The sequence below is a fragment of the Anser anser genome (genome assembly GCF_964211835.1).
Source record: "Anser anser genome assembly, chromosome: 5".
Taxonomy (NCBI): Eukaryota; Metazoa; Chordata; class Aves; order Anseriformes; family Anatidae; genus Anser; species Anser anser.
In genome coordinates this window covers 16,361,807-16,379,815 of record NC_139725.1, presented here as the reverse complement: position 1 = coordinate 16,379,815, position 18,009 = coordinate 16,361,807, and the positions used below count along the sequence as shown (strand labels likewise).

The following is an 18,009-nucleotide window of genomic DNA, read 5'->3' as shown; positions in this document are numbered from 1 at the left end:
TGAGAATTAGAATGAGTGAGGGACTCGGACAGCAAGATTAAAAGACTACATTAAATAGATGCTTATCTAATGAGTATGGTGTCTGTCTCCCACGAGTGTGATGAGTTTCTTCAGAAAACTGAATGATAATTATATGATCAGAGATTATATTATAATGCACACCTACGGAGTAGCCAGATTAAAATATGGTAGTTCTGGTCTTTAACTTGAACACCTGTCTTTTTCAGCATCAATAATTTCTGTGTTTAAGCATAATTATTGCATTAGCTCATGTGCTGAAGAACAAGAAAGGACTGACGTGTTCTCTATACAAGATGTGTTAAAAGTCAACGCTGCAGAAGAGTGGGAGGTATTGTCCTGTTCCAAAAACAATAATTACAAAAGATTTTATTTTATTTTTATTTATTTTTTTAACCTGGAACTCTTATTGCCTCCACAAAAGAGTTTGGTTGCAAAACTCCTCCCTCCTACCCTACTCACTTCTTGGTATTGCTACATAGTCAAATTCCACATAAAAACAGCTGCCATGCTTTTTAATCTCCCAAAAACTCTTCTGTTGAACCTTAATGAAGGTGCTGCCTCCTTCAGTAGAGGGGTATGTGCTGGTATTGACCAATATACATTCCCTGGGATGTTCTAGTTGTAGCCCACTCTTCACAATATACAGATTAGGTGAGTTCTAGAATTTGAGATGGTAAAGAAAGATGAACAGAGAAACATTTATACTGTAGATGTCCCCATTTTGAGTCAGTGTAAAGGGGCTTATCTATCTATCTATTTATTTATTTATTTTTAAGGAAACAGAATCAAAATACATTTAGGGAGCAATTCCTATAACATTTTAGAAGTCTACTTTCAAATGAGATGAACCACACCGTGAATGTGGTTATTCCTTTCTTCTCTAACAGAAAGTACAGATGGAGACAGTAAAAATACAAAGTTAGAAAGAATGAACCTCACTTGGAAAAAACATGATATCATATGTAGTATAGCTAGTTATTCCATGCATGGGACATCATACTATGCATTCAAAGAAAATCATACCTTGATCATGTAGATACAACATTTGCAGTTTTTTTCTTGTTTTTCCTTCCCTTCCCTTCCCTTCCCCCTTCCCCCTTCCCTTTTCCCTTCCCTTCCCTTTCCCTTTCCCTTTTTGAATCTTAGTCTTCTTTTCTTTGATATGTGTACTTTTTAGCCCAATGCCAGTGCTCTGCCTGTCACAATGGTGTTCAGCCTATGGCTAGGCTTTAAGTATAAGCAATATTATTTCTGTTTATTTTTATTTTCATATTTTTCTTCCAAGAAATATCATTTAAAAAAAAAAGAACATTAACTTGGGTGCCTGCATATAACTCATCTTCCTTAATAAAAAGATAATTATTCTAAAGTAAGTTTTGGAAGTGAACTACGGTTGTATATTATGAGTTTTGAGGAAACTGCAGTTTGTCATAATGCTCTATTGTGTAGTGCCTTATGTGAACATTTTTGAATTTTGAGTTAAAATTGACAAAGATTACTATAGACAGATAAAGCCCAATGAGTACTGAGATAAGAAAACTATATAAAGTCTTCAAATGGAAAACTCAGTAGAATATATTAAGGCTAAGGTTCTGAAAAAAGAAGGGAAGAGTGTTTTTCTATTACAAATAAAGGAACAAAAAATGCATTAAGTACATTGCATATCTGATATCTTAAAGGCAATGTCATTCCCTGAACAGCTTTTTTGAAGAAAAGAACAATCAAGTTAATCTTGCAAAATGAGAAAATGTCTTGGATAAGTTTCTGCTTTCACTACAGGCCTACTACAGTGCACTGCAATCTCCATCTTTGTAGTCCTGTATGGAACAAGAGCATTTGACATGTCCATGTTCTGTGGACCCCAAAATCCCTTTGACTTGTATGGCATGCTAATTGCTGCAAGATCAGTTGAAGAAAAAAAAATGAGTTGACTATAGCGTAGCAGTGTAATAATAAGACATTCTAACTGAGATGTGGGACATATTTTTCATACTACAATTCAAAGTGACCAATTTCCTTAGCAACACTGCAGCTTTTAAAAAACACTACTCTTTGAGAATGTGCTTCTCACAGTCTTTTAGAGGCAAGTGTTCCTGAAGAGTCTCATATGTCAGTATGTGGGGTCAGGCAGTGCTGCAGAGAGATAACTCTGTGGTGCCACAGTGAGAAACAGCTGTGTGGAACCATAAATATTGGGGGATATGCTCCTGCAACATCTAACATCACTAGACTTGTATTTCTAAGTGTTTGATTTCCTTTGTAGTGGTTCCACTACCCACCCCTTTTAAGGACAAACTAGATGGAATGCACAGCTTATATCATCCATGCCCTTTTGATTTAAAGCACATTCTTCCAGTACTTGAACCTAACAAGTCTAACCCATGCAACTCTCCTTATCTATGAGGAGTCTCAGTGACTTCAGTATTAATTCACAAAACATGGCCAATGCACGAGTGATATAATGCTAGCATTAGCCTGCAGAATTTATTTGCCACTGTTGCATTTTTCTGACCCTTATCTGAGACTAATTTCCATTCTTGCATTTTTTACTTTTTTAGTTTTTTATTTTTTTTTTGGGGGGGGGGGGGGGGAAGTGGTGGGGGTAATAAAACACAAGGGTTTTCCCATATAGCTTCAGAATCCCCTCCCTTCTCTCTACCAAAATATGCCAGCTGAATTAACTTTATCATCATTTTCTCACCTTGCTGCATAGCAGATACACTTTCACAGCTTCCGAAAGCCTGTAAAGATAAAGGAAAATTTATATGTTCTCTGTTTATCACTATTATTCTTGGCAATTAGCTAATATTGATAGTATTGTTAATGTGAACTTCAAAACAAAACTATAAAACAACAACAAAAAAACTTTAACCACATTTTCAGTCTGGACAACTTGATTGATATTAGATTAAGAAAAGGCAGATATGTTAAAATAAGTTATGCTGGATAGCTTTTACCTTTCCAAAATTGCTACAGAGTCCACCTAACTTGAATTTCAACTGCTTGAACCCTAAGGTCACCCAGAACATAGAAAGGAAAGGAAAGAAACTCAGAACCTGGATGCCATATAGTTGCAGGATAAGATAATGCCCATGAGTGGAAGAACTGATTGGAACCTCATTTGTGTCTACACTAGCCAATACCAGTTTCATTTACTCTTAAAATGGGCCTTGATTGTCAGTGAATATTAACAGTTACATGCGATATATTTACAACTTTTTAAAATAGAACTTTCTGGTTAAATGCCAAATAAATCTTGATATATTTGTAGTATGTGGACTTTAATCACCCTAAACATCATCTCAATAAATATTTTATTCTGTACAACCTGGCACCTTAAAGTAATTAGGATTCTTCATCCATTGCTTATCTGTGTTTCTGGATATTCACTAAGACTTAATAATTGTCCTTCCCCACTATCACATTATTAGGAAACATTATTATAAATATCATCAAATAGATTATCAAATAGATAAGTAGCAATAGGACAATAGGGAATAAGTAGCAATAGGACAATAGGGAATGGCCTCAAGTTGCAACAGGGGAGGTTCAGGTTGGAAAGTTCAGGTGGAGTCACTATCAGGAGGTTCAGGTGGAGTCACCATCCCTGGGAATGTTTAAGGAAAGCTTGGATGGGATACTTAGGGTCATGGTTTAGTGGGTAATAGTGGTGGTAGGAGGACAGTTCGACCAGATGATCTTGGAGGTCTTTTCCAGCCTTAATGATTCTATGATTCTATGACCTCTGCAAGTTTTTACCCCACACAGATTGTATTGTTTTGTTGATTTTTGTTGTTGTTGTTAGAAACTTTGGTTTAAATGTCCAACAGCAGCTTCTCTATATTGCTGTTCTATGGAAGATGAGCCAAATAAAATAGCATTCAGTAATGAAAACTGTAACTAGGTCTTTTGTATTGTCTTCATAGATCACTGTGGTTCACTGAATCTTGCAATGGAACAGAGGAGACTCAAAATCTGTCACTAATTCAACCAACCTGTCTTCAGGAAAGATGAAGACCTCTGCATTTCAGTCATGTAAACGTTTGAGAACTTCCTAGAAGACTGTTGGCTGAATACTGCTTTTGACAAAAAGCAGTGCACATTGAAACCAAAAATATGTATGCCATTACAGAAGTATTCACAACTTAAGGGAAAGTTTTCCCCACAGAACACATTCTTGACCCTCTAGAAACTACATTATTGCTGTAGGTGCATGTTCCATTTTAACTTTACCTTTTCAAGAACAGTGACTGCTGATACTATGAAGCTTTGGCTTAGTCCACTTTTAAGTGGAAAAATTCTATTCTGAAGTTTCCCTTCATCCTTTTTTTTCCTTTCTTCTATCAAGGATCTGGCTGACCTCTCCATCTTAAAGAGTGATACCTTTCAGAAGGCCTCTGCTCTCTGGCTGAAAATAACTATACAAAGAGAAGTGTCATTGCATGCTTGCTGATGCACAGTGAAGCATGCAAGGATGGATGAACTAAAAGTAATGCTATTATATCTACTTATGAACTACACAATAGCAGATGTAATTATTGAAAATTGTACTTTTGTGTAATATAGCACACCACTAAATCTTATAGAAAGATAGGACTTTTTAGGTCAAGTCTTAAAGCATCAATTCTCTGGAAGCCTTGTTGGTCAGAGCTCAGAGGGAGCTCATGTATTCCCAAAATATTCCACCAAATATCCTAGCAAACACTGAACTATAACCTCAGTTACAGAATTTTGTTTGTTTAGTGGTCAGTGAACCCTGAAAATGTTTGAAATTCAGGCTAGTGTGTACTGGGTACAATCTACAATTTAAAGGCTGCAAGTCACATAACAGTCACATAAATATACAAAGACACACATGATCCATAAATAGTAAGGACATTTCTATGAGTTAGCTAGTTTTGTCCCCTCCCTTATGTCTCCTGGATATGGAAATTGCACTTTTTAATATGTAAAGCTTGTTTCCTTTGCAAATGAGCATATAGTCTCCAGGAATCTCCCTTCCTATAATATGATACACTCAGCTCACAAAGATCTAGAGTGATCACTTGAGTGAATTAACTTCTGGTTATTATAGTGAAAAAAAATGAGAGTCGATAGATGGAAGGGACAATCATAAAAGTGGATTAATTTTATGGACAGAGCTGACTAGCTGACTTTAGGAAGGATTAAACTTTAAAGTTTTACATGCAGCATTTGACCAGTCCTTAATTTGACAGCACAATCCAACCTATCTGCAATAATTCTGCCTTACCCGCAATGTCAGCGGTGTGCACCTAAACTGAATGCAGCTCTATAACTTCCTAGAACTGAAACATATGTTCTGACAAATAAATGATGAGAACACCCGTTATTAAGATTATACATTGGGGGAAATATATATACATATACACATACAAATTTCCATTAAGTGTTATGGAAACCAAAAATCTTCACGAGTCAGACATCCAAACAACCAAGCATGTACGAAGTTGTTCAGTCTTTGTCTAGACTGTTATATTTTTTCATTTGTTAGTCATGTCAGGACAATAAGAATAGCCAGTGGAAGAACCACTAAGTTACCACCAGAGAGTGAGTTTGGGTTGTTCCCAAGTGTACAGCTCAGATACAAAGAGGATTTGGGCTAAGAATTCTCTGTAAGGAGACAATTTAACATTGAGTCTTACAGACAAAGTATGTTTATCTAACCATAGTATTCAGAAAATTTACTATATCCAGGACTTAGACTGGATTTATTCATGCTACCACTCCTTTTACAAATACCTCTCCATATGTAAGCAAGCATCTTCTCCATTTATAGAGTTATATTTTTAAATAAATTAGTCAAGAAATGTTCAAGAGTGTTTAATATACAGACCAAAATCACATTTTTAATAAATGCAGATAGAAGTTTGTTTCAATGATAGTCAAAAGAGCTTTTAAGTTACTCATACATGTATGAAAATCTCCTCTAAAATGTACAATTAAAATCTGGCGTTTTGTATCAGTATCAGACTAAAAAATATTCAGGGCTCACTCACTGCCTGGCATAAAGAGTGATTGTTAGTAAAAATGGGTAAAATGGTAAAAGCATTTGTTAGTTTACACACACAAGGGGTGCCTCCTGTAACTTACAACTGCTGGGGGCTGGTATTCTCTAACCCAGAGAATAAGAATTCAATGTCATTAAAAAAAACAAAATCTCTTTTGCAATGTATTTCATTCATCACAGAAACTTAAAAGAAATATCAAACTGTACATGTCTGGCTGCAGTTCTAAAGGTCTTTCATATTGCTTTGTTCTTCAGGACTTACTGCAAGAGCTTGTTTCCCTTCAGCTGAGACTCTCAGGTAATTTTAAGGAATGAGGCCCTATCCCACTTTAGGTCCAAGAAGGGGAGCAATAGAAGATAATCCTAGAAATATGTAGGGTATCTAGTTACTGTTCTTTTGTCTCATTATAAATTTTTTCTCACTAGATAAATGGCTGTTGTAGTCCTCTAAATGCTGGTGTAGTCATACGTTAACAAAATTACAAAGCTATGCAGGCATTAGCTAATGCAAGGCCAAACTGCTGCTGAAGATATTACCCATGACTGAAACTTTTTTGGTGTTGGCATTACTTAACATTCCAGTCCTCCTTTTTAAATTCAGTTATTCTTCATTTATGGTACTGCGACAATTTGAACCCTATGTACAAGGAAATAAAACTTTTCTTTTCAGAGGCTGACTACTTTGATTGTGATCTAATTTGAGAGATATGAGGTCAGTACAATTCCAGCAAACAACTGATATCTGAATTAGGCCCTAAAGGAAAAAGATTAAATCAACTTTTAAACTTAGCTGCCTAAAATAGGTTCCTAAACAGATTAACATAAATTCATATTTTTATATTTATAGAGCTGAACTTTTTGTTCTGTTATCAGGCTTGAAGAAACTGGTCAGACCAACAGAAAGGATAAATGGTGCTGACTAAAGACAAAAAGTGACAGCAGGCAAGGAAATATTTGCTATAGCTACCCAAACTTAAAGTAAATTTCATCATGTTATAGAGAAAGATGGAAGTGGAAAGATAAAGATCTAAATGGCATTCAGGAAAGCCATTTCATCGTTTTGCTCTTTGCAATGCTTTCAGACCATTTAAGACTGAATCCACTATCAATGTAAATTCCTTTTGACTACAATGCTGCAATACCAAAAAGTCAGTTTTTAAATTATTTGCTCCATAAATCACTGCAGGACTAGTATTTATTATACTAAATGAACTGAACATGTCCAATATTTTTATCCATTTTGAATAAGGCAGATGTTGACAGGATTGAGGGCACAAAACCATTTAAGTGAATTACTTTTCAAGGATACTCAGTTTATTTCATCAGTTCGTTGGACATTAACCTTGGTTTCTAAGTTTAAGCTCCTTTATACCCTTTCACAGATATGTTAGAATTAGATAATTTCTGCTTTGGATCTGAAGGTTAACAGATTAATGACAGTGGATGTATTCATGATTGTAAGCTACAACCTTACCAGACCTCAGACGCATCAGAAATAGGAAACAGAATGTGAAGGTCCACAGCTTGCCATGCCCTAGGACTCTGTCCGGTAGTCCTTTGCTTTCTGGCCTGGACTGAAGTGCAATTGTACTAGGGAACTACCTTCATGTTAGTAAACTAGGTTATTTGCTTTAACACAAAGGAAAACACGGTTCACTATATCTTCTAACTTGAGCTATGCATTCCTTTTATCCTTTAGGATTTTATGCTTCCTATACCACCACTGATAATATGCATAAAGCCAACCTGGTATTATCCTAGATAGGTGGAATTTTCTCTAGCTTGTTTTTCAACCATATCTGCAACCCACAGGTGCAGATACACGAAGTCATCTAGGCTAGTAAATAGTTCTGACCTTACATCAGCCTATTCTGAACCTTGATTTTATAGCAAAGCTGCTGTACCAAAAAGAACGAAGAGAAGATTGGTTCTCGGATTGGGTAATTTGTTTTATTCTTTTTAAAATGTTCTTACCTGTTTACTTCTTTTTACCTTGGCAATAACAACATTGACATGATGCACTACTATGTGAAAATGATATTTTTCACACTAAATCATACTTGCACTCCTCTGGGTCTCCCATTTTAGCTAGTACTTTATCAGGTCTTACAGCTATTGGATTTCTTTGTTTTCTTTCTGCGTAAGTGAATTTTATTACTTTGGAAGGGTGCTATGTTGACAGCCCAAGAGAATTGAGTCCTCTGTTCATCCACAGAGCAATTTATTTTAAACTTCAGTTAGAGGTTGAAAACAGTGTTAACACTTGCCCACTATTTTTATGAACATTAGGACTACCTAGCATAAGAACACTACTGGTTTTGCACGGCTTGCAAAGAAGTCACCCATAATAGCATTTTCAATCATTAGAAGTTATACTGCATTTTAAACAGAATCCCCCTTCCTTACCATTCATCTTCCACAAAGGGATGGAGATCAAAAATGGATGGCACCACTTTGAACGTTTGCACCCACAACTGTCTGGGTTCATGCACCTATTATACCCTTTTCTCTTGTTTCAGCATTTCCCTTAGACTTCTTGCCATTATGAGAAGTTGTTTAACCCAGTTTTCCTTCTGCAAGTTTACCAGGAGCTTGGCTCAGCCCACAGGACCACTTCAGCCCCAGCCTCCCAAGAAAAAAGGGTACAGTACAAAAAGCCATTTCACTGAAGTGCCACTGGAAAGTAGTCAGCATAATCTGAAGCTGCTTCAGCTAATATCCATAATAGCTAGTTAACTTATTTTGCTGGTTCATATCTATTTTCATAAAGCCAATTTCCTCTTTATAGCACAATACTCACTTATTTCAGTGAATTTTGTTCAGAGCAAACTGACCTGAGGAGAGTTACAAGCTTGGTCACAAACGGTCTGTGTTGACTCTAATACCTTAAGTTATACACAAATAGCTTAAGCTTTCCTGAAATGACAGTCTTTCTGAAAAGTAAAACATCTAGACCCCTGTAAAACTGTTCTAAAAGGGTTACTTAATTTTAAGCATCTATAAGGAAAATTGTTTATGTCATATTTCACCACTGATTTTTAAATCTGTCTTGTGTTTTCACGGGTTTGGTTAGACAGTCCCCCATTTTGCCCCTCTTCTCCTGCTCACCACATAGACATTACTTTTATAATGCTGCTGTTCCATGGCCAAAATGTTACCAAGTCTTAAATTCATAGCTTCATTTTGGAGAAAACATTTCATGCATCAGAGCTTCCGTACTTTTATTCAAAGATGGACTAAATCACAGTACTTTCACAGTCGGCACAGCACCATGACTTTTGCTCCAATTCTTAACCACTGAATATTATCAGGCACCAGAAATCTAGACACCTCAGTACAACAGACCAAGGTTAGAATTTGAGAGAAAAATGTGAATGTAGTGTAAAAATCTGCACAAATTCATAATCAGTTTATATTTCCAAATAGAAATATCCTCACAGCTTAACCACAACTTTGTAAAACAACGTTGCACAGAAAATTGCATGTCAGGATGATAAATTTGTCAATTTGTAAAGCTGCTTATTGTCATGGGTATGACACCAACAATAAAATAAGAAAAACTTCATCCTGGATAAAAAAGATGTATCACACCTAATCTTCATTTACTTTTGCATGTGACTAGCTGCATTTATTCCTACTGGCCTCTTGACCAAAAAGGAAGAAAAAGAAATACAAGCATAATTTCCTGCACAAAGTTGCCTGTCTTTACAATAGGCATACCAATGTTACTTTCAGAGCAAAGACGGTATTTATCAGTATACAACTAATATTCTAAACATTAGCCCTAGCCATCTGCAATGTCAAATGGTGACCATAACAACCCATCATCAGGAAATCTCAATCTTTGGCTAAGTAAATGAAATGTGATTGGGGTAACTGCTTTTACTGATACTGGAAAAAAGTTGCTGAGTGGTGAATGGAATGATTTCTTAAAAAGTACTGTGAAATTCCCTGCAGCTGGATCTGCAAACTAGACTGACAACAGGTCTCGAGGAAAAGAATGGTTTGATCCTGATGCATTGCTGCATTTTCTAGTTCCACGTTCCCCATTTCAGACATGGGTTTACAAACTGCAGGTTTAGAACAAATTTGCAAGTGACATTTTTCTTTTAGTCTTTCCATTTGGGAAAACTCCAGTTAGAACCCTAAGGTAATCTCACATTTACATTCAATTTCCACTGTATGTTGAAGCATTTATCAAAAGCAATCTATTACAGGTCAATTATAGTGTAAATTTTCCATGTGAAATACAGCATAATAAATCAATTTTGCATGGACTGAGAGGATGTGCCTTCAGGAGCTTAGTGGATTCTGCACCAATGACTCTGGTGCATACATTATGATTTTGCTTGCTAAAAAAAAGTATGAAAGGAAAGATTAATGGTCATAATATAAATGGAAATGCATAACTGATAAAATTACATAATGACTTCAATGCATGGAAAGACCGACTTTTAGGGTGCCAGAAGCCAGTTCGTTCCACTTTATTTACTGGCTCAGAAAGAGATACCAAAGAACTGTAACTCAGGGAGAAAACCTTTCTTCTTTACTTATATGAAAACTAGCATCACCAATATCAACTGTCCGAACATTTGCAACTTCTTTCTTTTGGTTGAACTCCCCCAAACCTTACACCAATTCTTTCAAAACATTACTAATCCTCTTTCAGATTCAAATCTTAAATTTCAGACACACTGTTCCTTTTTGATCCATCACTATTCAAAATACAGTATTTGTACTTTTTTCTCCTCCTATTTGCACAATGCTTGGTGTTCAAATAGAAATTATTCCAAAGCCATTAAACTCTGCTTAAACAACCAGCTCCGACAAACCCAACGGTTACATTTTCATTAGGAATCAGTTGAGAGGTATGATGCATACAGTGGACATGTCTTAAGCTTTGCAAAAAGTCAGAACAGATACCCCTTGTGGAAAGCAGTGCAAGATATTGTGCCTTCAAACTGTAGATAATCCTCATCATCACTCTTTTGCATTACCATTTGAGCTTCATCCTGCCAGCTTTTGTGCATATGGTTAACTTGAGGTGCTTTAATAATTATTTCCACTAAATTACACAGAATGTTAAACCATTACAGTTAGCAGTAAAATAGAACTCTAAGAGCAAAAATAATACCTAGAAAACTGCCTGGTGAGGGAAAAAATAAAAAAAATATATAAAAAAATAGACCTCCAGCTGTATAATACTGAAAGCTACAAAATCACTCTGAACTTGTGGAAATGAAGAAAGGAGCAAGGAGCATAAGAACTGCCAATTTTGTAATAATCTTGCAGATTTTCTCAGGAAACTGCTACTTGGAAAGAACTTGGACTTCTGTGTGTAAATGAACTTACACTGCTTATATGTTTTCCTGTTCTGCTACTGCTGGTGATGTTTCTTCAAGCCATCAAAATCAGTCAAAAGGGGATTTTTATTTATACCCAGAAAGATGTGATATGTGCTTGGAATAACTGTTGACTTATTTCCTATTACAATTGTTTAGGTGAGAAAGGAGAAAGTATCAAACTAAACTCACATCTGAACATATCTTACCATTAAGCAAGCTTGCATATTTACTTATGAAAACAGGAAAAGAATTACAGTAGTTACTCAGATCATAAGTCTGATGTGTGCTAGGCTCCAAGCCTAGGGACTTTTCACTTAGATTTTGACTGCAGCAAGGAATCATTCTGTGATGGCATGAGAACCCCTTGGCATCATCTAGTTTTCCAAGGATTTTAAGGTCAGATTATCCAAATATTTTATGATTATTGTTTTAAGCAATAATAAAATACTTAGCTACATTTTTCATCCTTGGAATTTCATACATCTGCCACAAAGGCCCACTGATTTCTTCCAGAAGTGGGTTGAATTCCTTGTTGTGTTGAAGAGCTCGAGAGCAAATGCAGTCATGAGAAGAAGGGTCTGTCCACCTCCATGCTACAGCAGAATTCATGTCATAGGACTGACCTGAGACCAAAAGTGCACCCACATGTAAGACAGGGCTCAATGGCTCCTTTTGCATCATTGCCATGGCAGTTTGCAGTCACCATTCTGCCTGAAAGATATACAAACTGAATAAACCTATATAAATGGGATAAATCCAACTCCTGACTTGTTTTCAAGTCACTGTTCAAAAGAAAAATGAAATTATAGACAAATGAGTATAGTTTGTTTCTGTATTTCCTTTCAAAGCTGAAAATGCTTTCCCCTGTGTTAACCCCAGTAGAATCAAATCTCTCTATATCATTATATTTAGCATTAGGTTAACTAAAGTTGTAGTTTTGAAGAAATTAAAGGGAAAAAAAAAAGCATAGCAAAATATAATGTTATTTAAAAAAGTTTAGGGAATGTTTTATCTGCTGAACTCTACTTCGTCAAAGATTATCTTGTGAATTCTTTTTTTTCCACAATTTCCTAACATTCCAGTGGCAAATCTAGAGACTACTGACATGGAGAAGTAATTGAAAAATATTTAATTCATCTTTAGCTATCAGTTATTTTTCAGATAGAAAGATGGAAGCAAATCAAGAACAAACTGAAGAGTTAAGACCAAGCAGAATATTTTAGCATAAAATAAGTAGGATTCACAGATCTCTGTTTGAAAAGCACTAATTATAAATCCTAATCAGGGCTTCCTTTTACATTTTGTGAAGGTAATGAGTATATTTCTCTTCTTGCTACTAATTACACATCATGATTATCCTCTTTCCTTCTGTTTGTGTCTGACAGTGAAGTACGCCTAGCTTTTTTTTCCTTAGATTTTATTTTGTATTATTTTACTGACTGCGATGTTAAAAATGAATTGTTTAAAATATTTTTAAACTTAATCTTTCTTAAAGTAGGATTCAGACACTGCTCAATAATTAAGTAAAAATGTTTTCTTGTAAGCATCTGATGTCAACTTTGGCTCTAGCACAGATGGCACTGCAATGCCATTCACAGTTCTAACAACAATTCATCCCTCACTTCACCCGAGCAGCCACAGAAGCCCTATTCTCATATGAGCCTAATTTCAGGATACTGAGGAAAATTTTCAGAATGTAATAATAATAACAATAATAATAATAATAATAATAATCAGCACTGAGCTTGTACTAGTGGTTAAAATATCACAGTAACAATACAGTTTGGAACACGCATTATTTACTGAGTGAAATAATCTGCTTTAGCATCATAACTCACACTCAGAAACTTAAATCAAGTAATGAAGACTTGTAGCAAATTCTCACTTTTTATTTTTATTTTTCTCATGGCACAACAAGCTTTTCAAAAGAACAGGAGATATTTCCAGAAGTACTACTAAATCCACTTAAAATACTACAGAAGATGCATTGAGCCCCTTATTTTAGTTTGGCAAAGAATACTCTGGATGAGTTGCAAAGATGTGTACAGACATATCAATAGTTTATGCCATAAGGAGCTTAGTAGAGAAACTGTTGATGTTGGATCATTTATTTCATCTTCCCATTAATGCAGGCCTATTTTCAATGCCTTGTCCAGTGTTATTTAGTGAATCATTTGATGCAATACACATCAATTACTCTAGTAATACTTACATTTCCTAGCTTTCAATATTAAGACTTACTTCCTTTCATTGCTTATAATTCTTCCATACCATTACCCTTACTTTAACATCAATAGAACTCAAGTAGTTGTATGCAGATAAATAAAAATTTGTAGATTCTTGTTCAAAAGCGCTCTACATCCTGGCAGATCAAGGGTTCCTCCTTCAGCCTCTCATGATCCATGATTTTTCTCTTGGCTGCTTTGACAGTTTGATTTCAGGTGACTCACAATCTATATGGATACAAAAATATCACTTCTTCCAAATAGCAGAACAAGTACACAGCAATGAAATTCTCTGCCGCAGGCATCAACTTAAATGTCTGTTGCTCTAAGAGCCTACCTTTTCTTCAGAGATGTCCTTACCCCAGGTGAACTCTAGGCCCTCCAGGAACTTTTTTTAGAGATCTCCACTCCCATCTGAACAGAAGTGACGGTGGGACAGGTCATCCTTCTGGCTTTCTGCCACATCACTAACATCTCTTCCTTCCTCCCTTGAACAGAGAGGGACTGGTAGTTGTCAAGGATAATGCCTCAACATGGCACCCTCATCTCCTGGCCAGGAGTGCTCTTCAGCCATGGGAATCCACGATATGGCTTGCTCCTGAACTCCAAAGCAAACTTGCCCTTTCACTGTCCTAAAATCTCTTCCTGCATGCCATCCTGATCTGTCTGGAGGGCATTTTCTTGAAAGAAAAGAAAATGCCCTCCAAGGTCTTTCCCAGAGCTTCATTTTCTTTTCTAGTACAGTCCCAGAGTTCAGAGGCTGTGCAAAACCCTTCCAGGGTTTGTCAGGGCGAGCAATTCTGATTCTGAGAATCCTTCCTGAACTCCCACTATTGAAAGGAGGCTTTGAAGGGACAAATAGCCCCACTACAGTTATCACGTTCATCAGAGCTTCTTCATTTGGACAAGTTTAAAACATTTTTGTATGTTATAATTTTATTCCTCCTGATATGTAATCATCTGCAACTGCTCTTTCCTGAATTTCTTCTCTGCTAATGTCTCTCAAAATGTTCAAAATGGAAAAGAACATTCCAGATGCTGTTTGACTAAGTACCTATTTCATGATGATTGCATTTTAAGCAGCATCCAAGAGGCATCACCATTTCAGGATGTGTTTTACAAACCTTTATATTGCCATCTGAATGTGGCAAAGGAGGTAGTTTTCAGAGGCAATTATATCCGCCACTAAATATCAACTGTGCAAAGACAGAAATTGAGTAGTTTGAATTACTTGCTGAAATGAAGCATGGAAATATTTGAAATGGCTTTGAGAAGTGTTTGACTACTCCAGCCTATAGAAACCTTTTTCTGCATTTTTTGGTACCAAGTGTTGAAATTTGAATTGAAGTCACCCCATGAGCTATATACAACTTAATCTGAAACGTGCAAGGGAGCTAAAATGTAAGCCTTCAAAAGAAAATGGCTTTACAGAGTTTTAGCATCAAGAACTGAGCTAAGATAGAAGCAAAATCATCTGAACGTCTGTGTATCCATATGAACATAAGTAAAGCTCATAAGTTTTACATAAGTAAAACTGCTTATTTGGTTGAATATGCTTTAAAAATATATAGCTCTAATTTTGATTACAGTTGATTATGCTGATAAGAAAAATCTCATTGTGATTAAATAAGCATATAGAGTTTCTGCTTTTGGCAGACTTAAGCACATAGTTTGAATAAGTTGATAAAGAACTTATTTCCCTTAACAATCTTTAGAAATTACAACTGTTTGCACGTGACAATAATATAAAAGACATGACAGACTTGCTCCCACACATACCATGTATGCCCAAAATACCCATTTAAATTTTCCAAATAAACTGTCTATTTGAGTAGAATGTATTACCTCTGCATCCAGATCCTGCTTTATCTGTACCCTTATATAGCCACTACTATAACCACGTAGATATTTACTCCCTAAGAAGAATTCAGGCAATACTTGGCATATGCCACATTTGGATTCATATTTTGACAGAACTCACATTGAGCAATAGAATCATGGAATCATTCAGGTAGGAAAAGGCCTCTGAGGTCACCTAGTCCAACCTTTAACCTAGTACTGCACAGTACTGGCTGTGATGTGACAGGTGTCCAAGACTGTCTCTTCTGGTGAGAGTTTGATTCAAATAACTTAATTATAAATTATCAGCTTTGACACAACTGCATTTTTGGAAAAAAAAAAAACACAACAAAAACAACAACAAAACCACTTCACTGAAACAGAATCTTTATGTAGTCTACTTTAAATAAAAAGTTGCCTATACAGCCTTGTACTGAAAAACATTTGGAAGAGCTGATGAAAATCATTACTGTAAGTCCTCTATGGTGTCACTACTAATACAAGCAGAATGCATTAAAGATTTTAAAATGCATTTCCATGTACCTTCTAGTCCTCACTGATGGGCTATAATAGGCTTATGCAGTAGAAGAGAGATTTCTGAAATATCTATTCTTAATCATTTCCCAAGTTAAGACATGTTATGGAAAGAAGTCTTATAAATGATGAGGGAAGAGGCCTGTTAATCATTGCTGGAGTATTTACATCCCTATTGCTTTCCTTGAAAATATTACTGAGTCCTGAAAATGTTTAAGTAAACCACACATTTAAAGGTTGATACCTGAAATGGTCTCCATGATTACTATTTGCAAAAACACTGATGCACGATGCAAGTTATTAAGTCTGGAAGTGTTTGTATTGGAAATATTGTAGAAAAGTATTGCTACAAACTTTTTGACACTATTTTCTGATTTGCTGTCAGTGAGAAAGATATGTTTTTATGATGGATGGATTTTTAATCTAATCCAGAAGAGCTGTAATTCAACAATATTGAAATTCTGCAGTTAAGTCATGGGATAGCCACTTCTCCATGACATTAGTGTCCAATCACATCAGAATGACAATGAAATTAACACTTCTATAGTGTGAAGACTAAATTTTCCCTTTAATTGCCAATTTGCTGTTAAGGGCAATTTTTACCTTCAGCTACTCTTCAAAACTGTTTTTCAGTATGACTGTTCTTAGAGTTATTTTTATAGATTAAAGTAATAATTAAACAGTTTACTGGTAAAAAAAATATATCAGTACTTCTCTGGTTGCAAACTGATGCGTTTGTTAGACAATTTACTCATGGTTAATTAGTTGACTAAGGGAAATTTGTCTGTCTATTCTTGCATTACACTGCAGACAGTATACTTGCTCGAGTACTGTGTGCAGTTCTGGGCACCACAGTACAAGAAGGACATTAAACTGTTGGAGAGTGTCCAGAGGAGGGCGACGAAGATGGTGAAGGGCCTAGAGGGGAAGACATATGAAGAGCAGCTGAGGTCACTGGGCCTGTTCAGCCTGGAGAAGAGAAGGCTGGGGGGGGACCTCATCACAGTCTACAACTTCCTCGCGAGGGTGAGTGGAGAGGCAGGTGACCTATTCTCCATTATCACCAGTGGTAGGACCCGCGGGAACGGTGTTAAGCTGAGGCAGGGGAAGTTTAGGCTGGACATCAGGAAGAAGTTCTTCACCGAGAGGGTGGTTGCACACTGGAACAGGCTCTCCAGTGAAGTAGCCACTGCACCAAGCCTGTCTGAATTTAAGAAGAGATTGGACTGTGCGCTTAGTCACATGGTCTAAACTTTTGGGTAGACCTGTGCGGTGCCAGGAGTTGGACTTGGTGATCCTTATGGGTCCCTTCCAACTAGGGATATTCTATCATTCTATGATTCTACACAAGCTAATAAAATATCTGGGGAAAAAAAAAAAGAGAAACAGAAAAAGAAAGAAAAAAAACAGTGGTACTCTTGGCAATTATAGGTTGTAATAATTAAACTAGGACTTATGCATGTAGTCTTTCATACATCTAAATATTAATTCATGTGTTCCAAATATGTATGATGTTATAATGGCACCACAGCAGTCAAATAGAAGCAAGAGCTACGTTAAATGCTTACAACAAGTGTCAGCAGGTAATTCAAGCAGTGCTGAAAGATCTAGACAACAAGAAAAACTGAGTATTTAATTAACCCTCACTGCAGTTTCAAGTCACTTTTGTGCTCTTTGAAATACGTCATTTTTCAGGAGTAAAGACTATAGGATAAAGATTGGTTTTCCCATTGCTAAAACAGAGTGAATGACAGACCAACGTGATTTTTATCTAGTGATCAAATAGTTGTTTCAGTACTTTTCTACTGTGATGACACTTTGTTGTTCATTAGGCATCTCATATTACCTGAGTAACTTATCACCCCATTCATCAGATTTACTTCTCGTTTTCAGTACCGTTATGTTAAGTAAGGCAACTCACAGTAAACCTGAAACATTTTAAATAAAATTGCTACTGTTCTTCTAACCTCATTTTGGTATGTAATCTTCCTAAGCACTTTTCCTCACCACTATTCCA

General features: G+C 36.1%; 2 protein-coding genes across 2 annotated transcripts in view; one reads left to right on the top strand and one right to left on the bottom strand.

Moving 5' to 3' along the window:
* Positions 1-18,009, top strand: part of LOC310900530 (uncharacterized protein) — a gene marked incomplete at its 5' end in the record, with an annotated part of 545,595 nt that overhangs the window by 196,360 nt on the left and 331,226 nt on the right. The window lies entirely within an intron of this gene.
* The window catches only part of LOC310899750 (uncharacterized protein), a 566,537-nt gene that overhangs the window by 485,049 nt on the left and 63,479 nt on the right, over positions 1-18,009 (bottom strand). The window contains exons 6-7 of the mRNA XM_083836630.1: positions 11,851-14,123; positions 2,723-2,762 (exon numbers count right to left, since the gene is read on the bottom strand). The gene's annotated coding sequence lies outside the window, so the exon portion shown is untranslated. The remainder of the gene's footprint in view (positions 1-2,722; positions 2,763-11,850; positions 14,124-18,009) is intronic.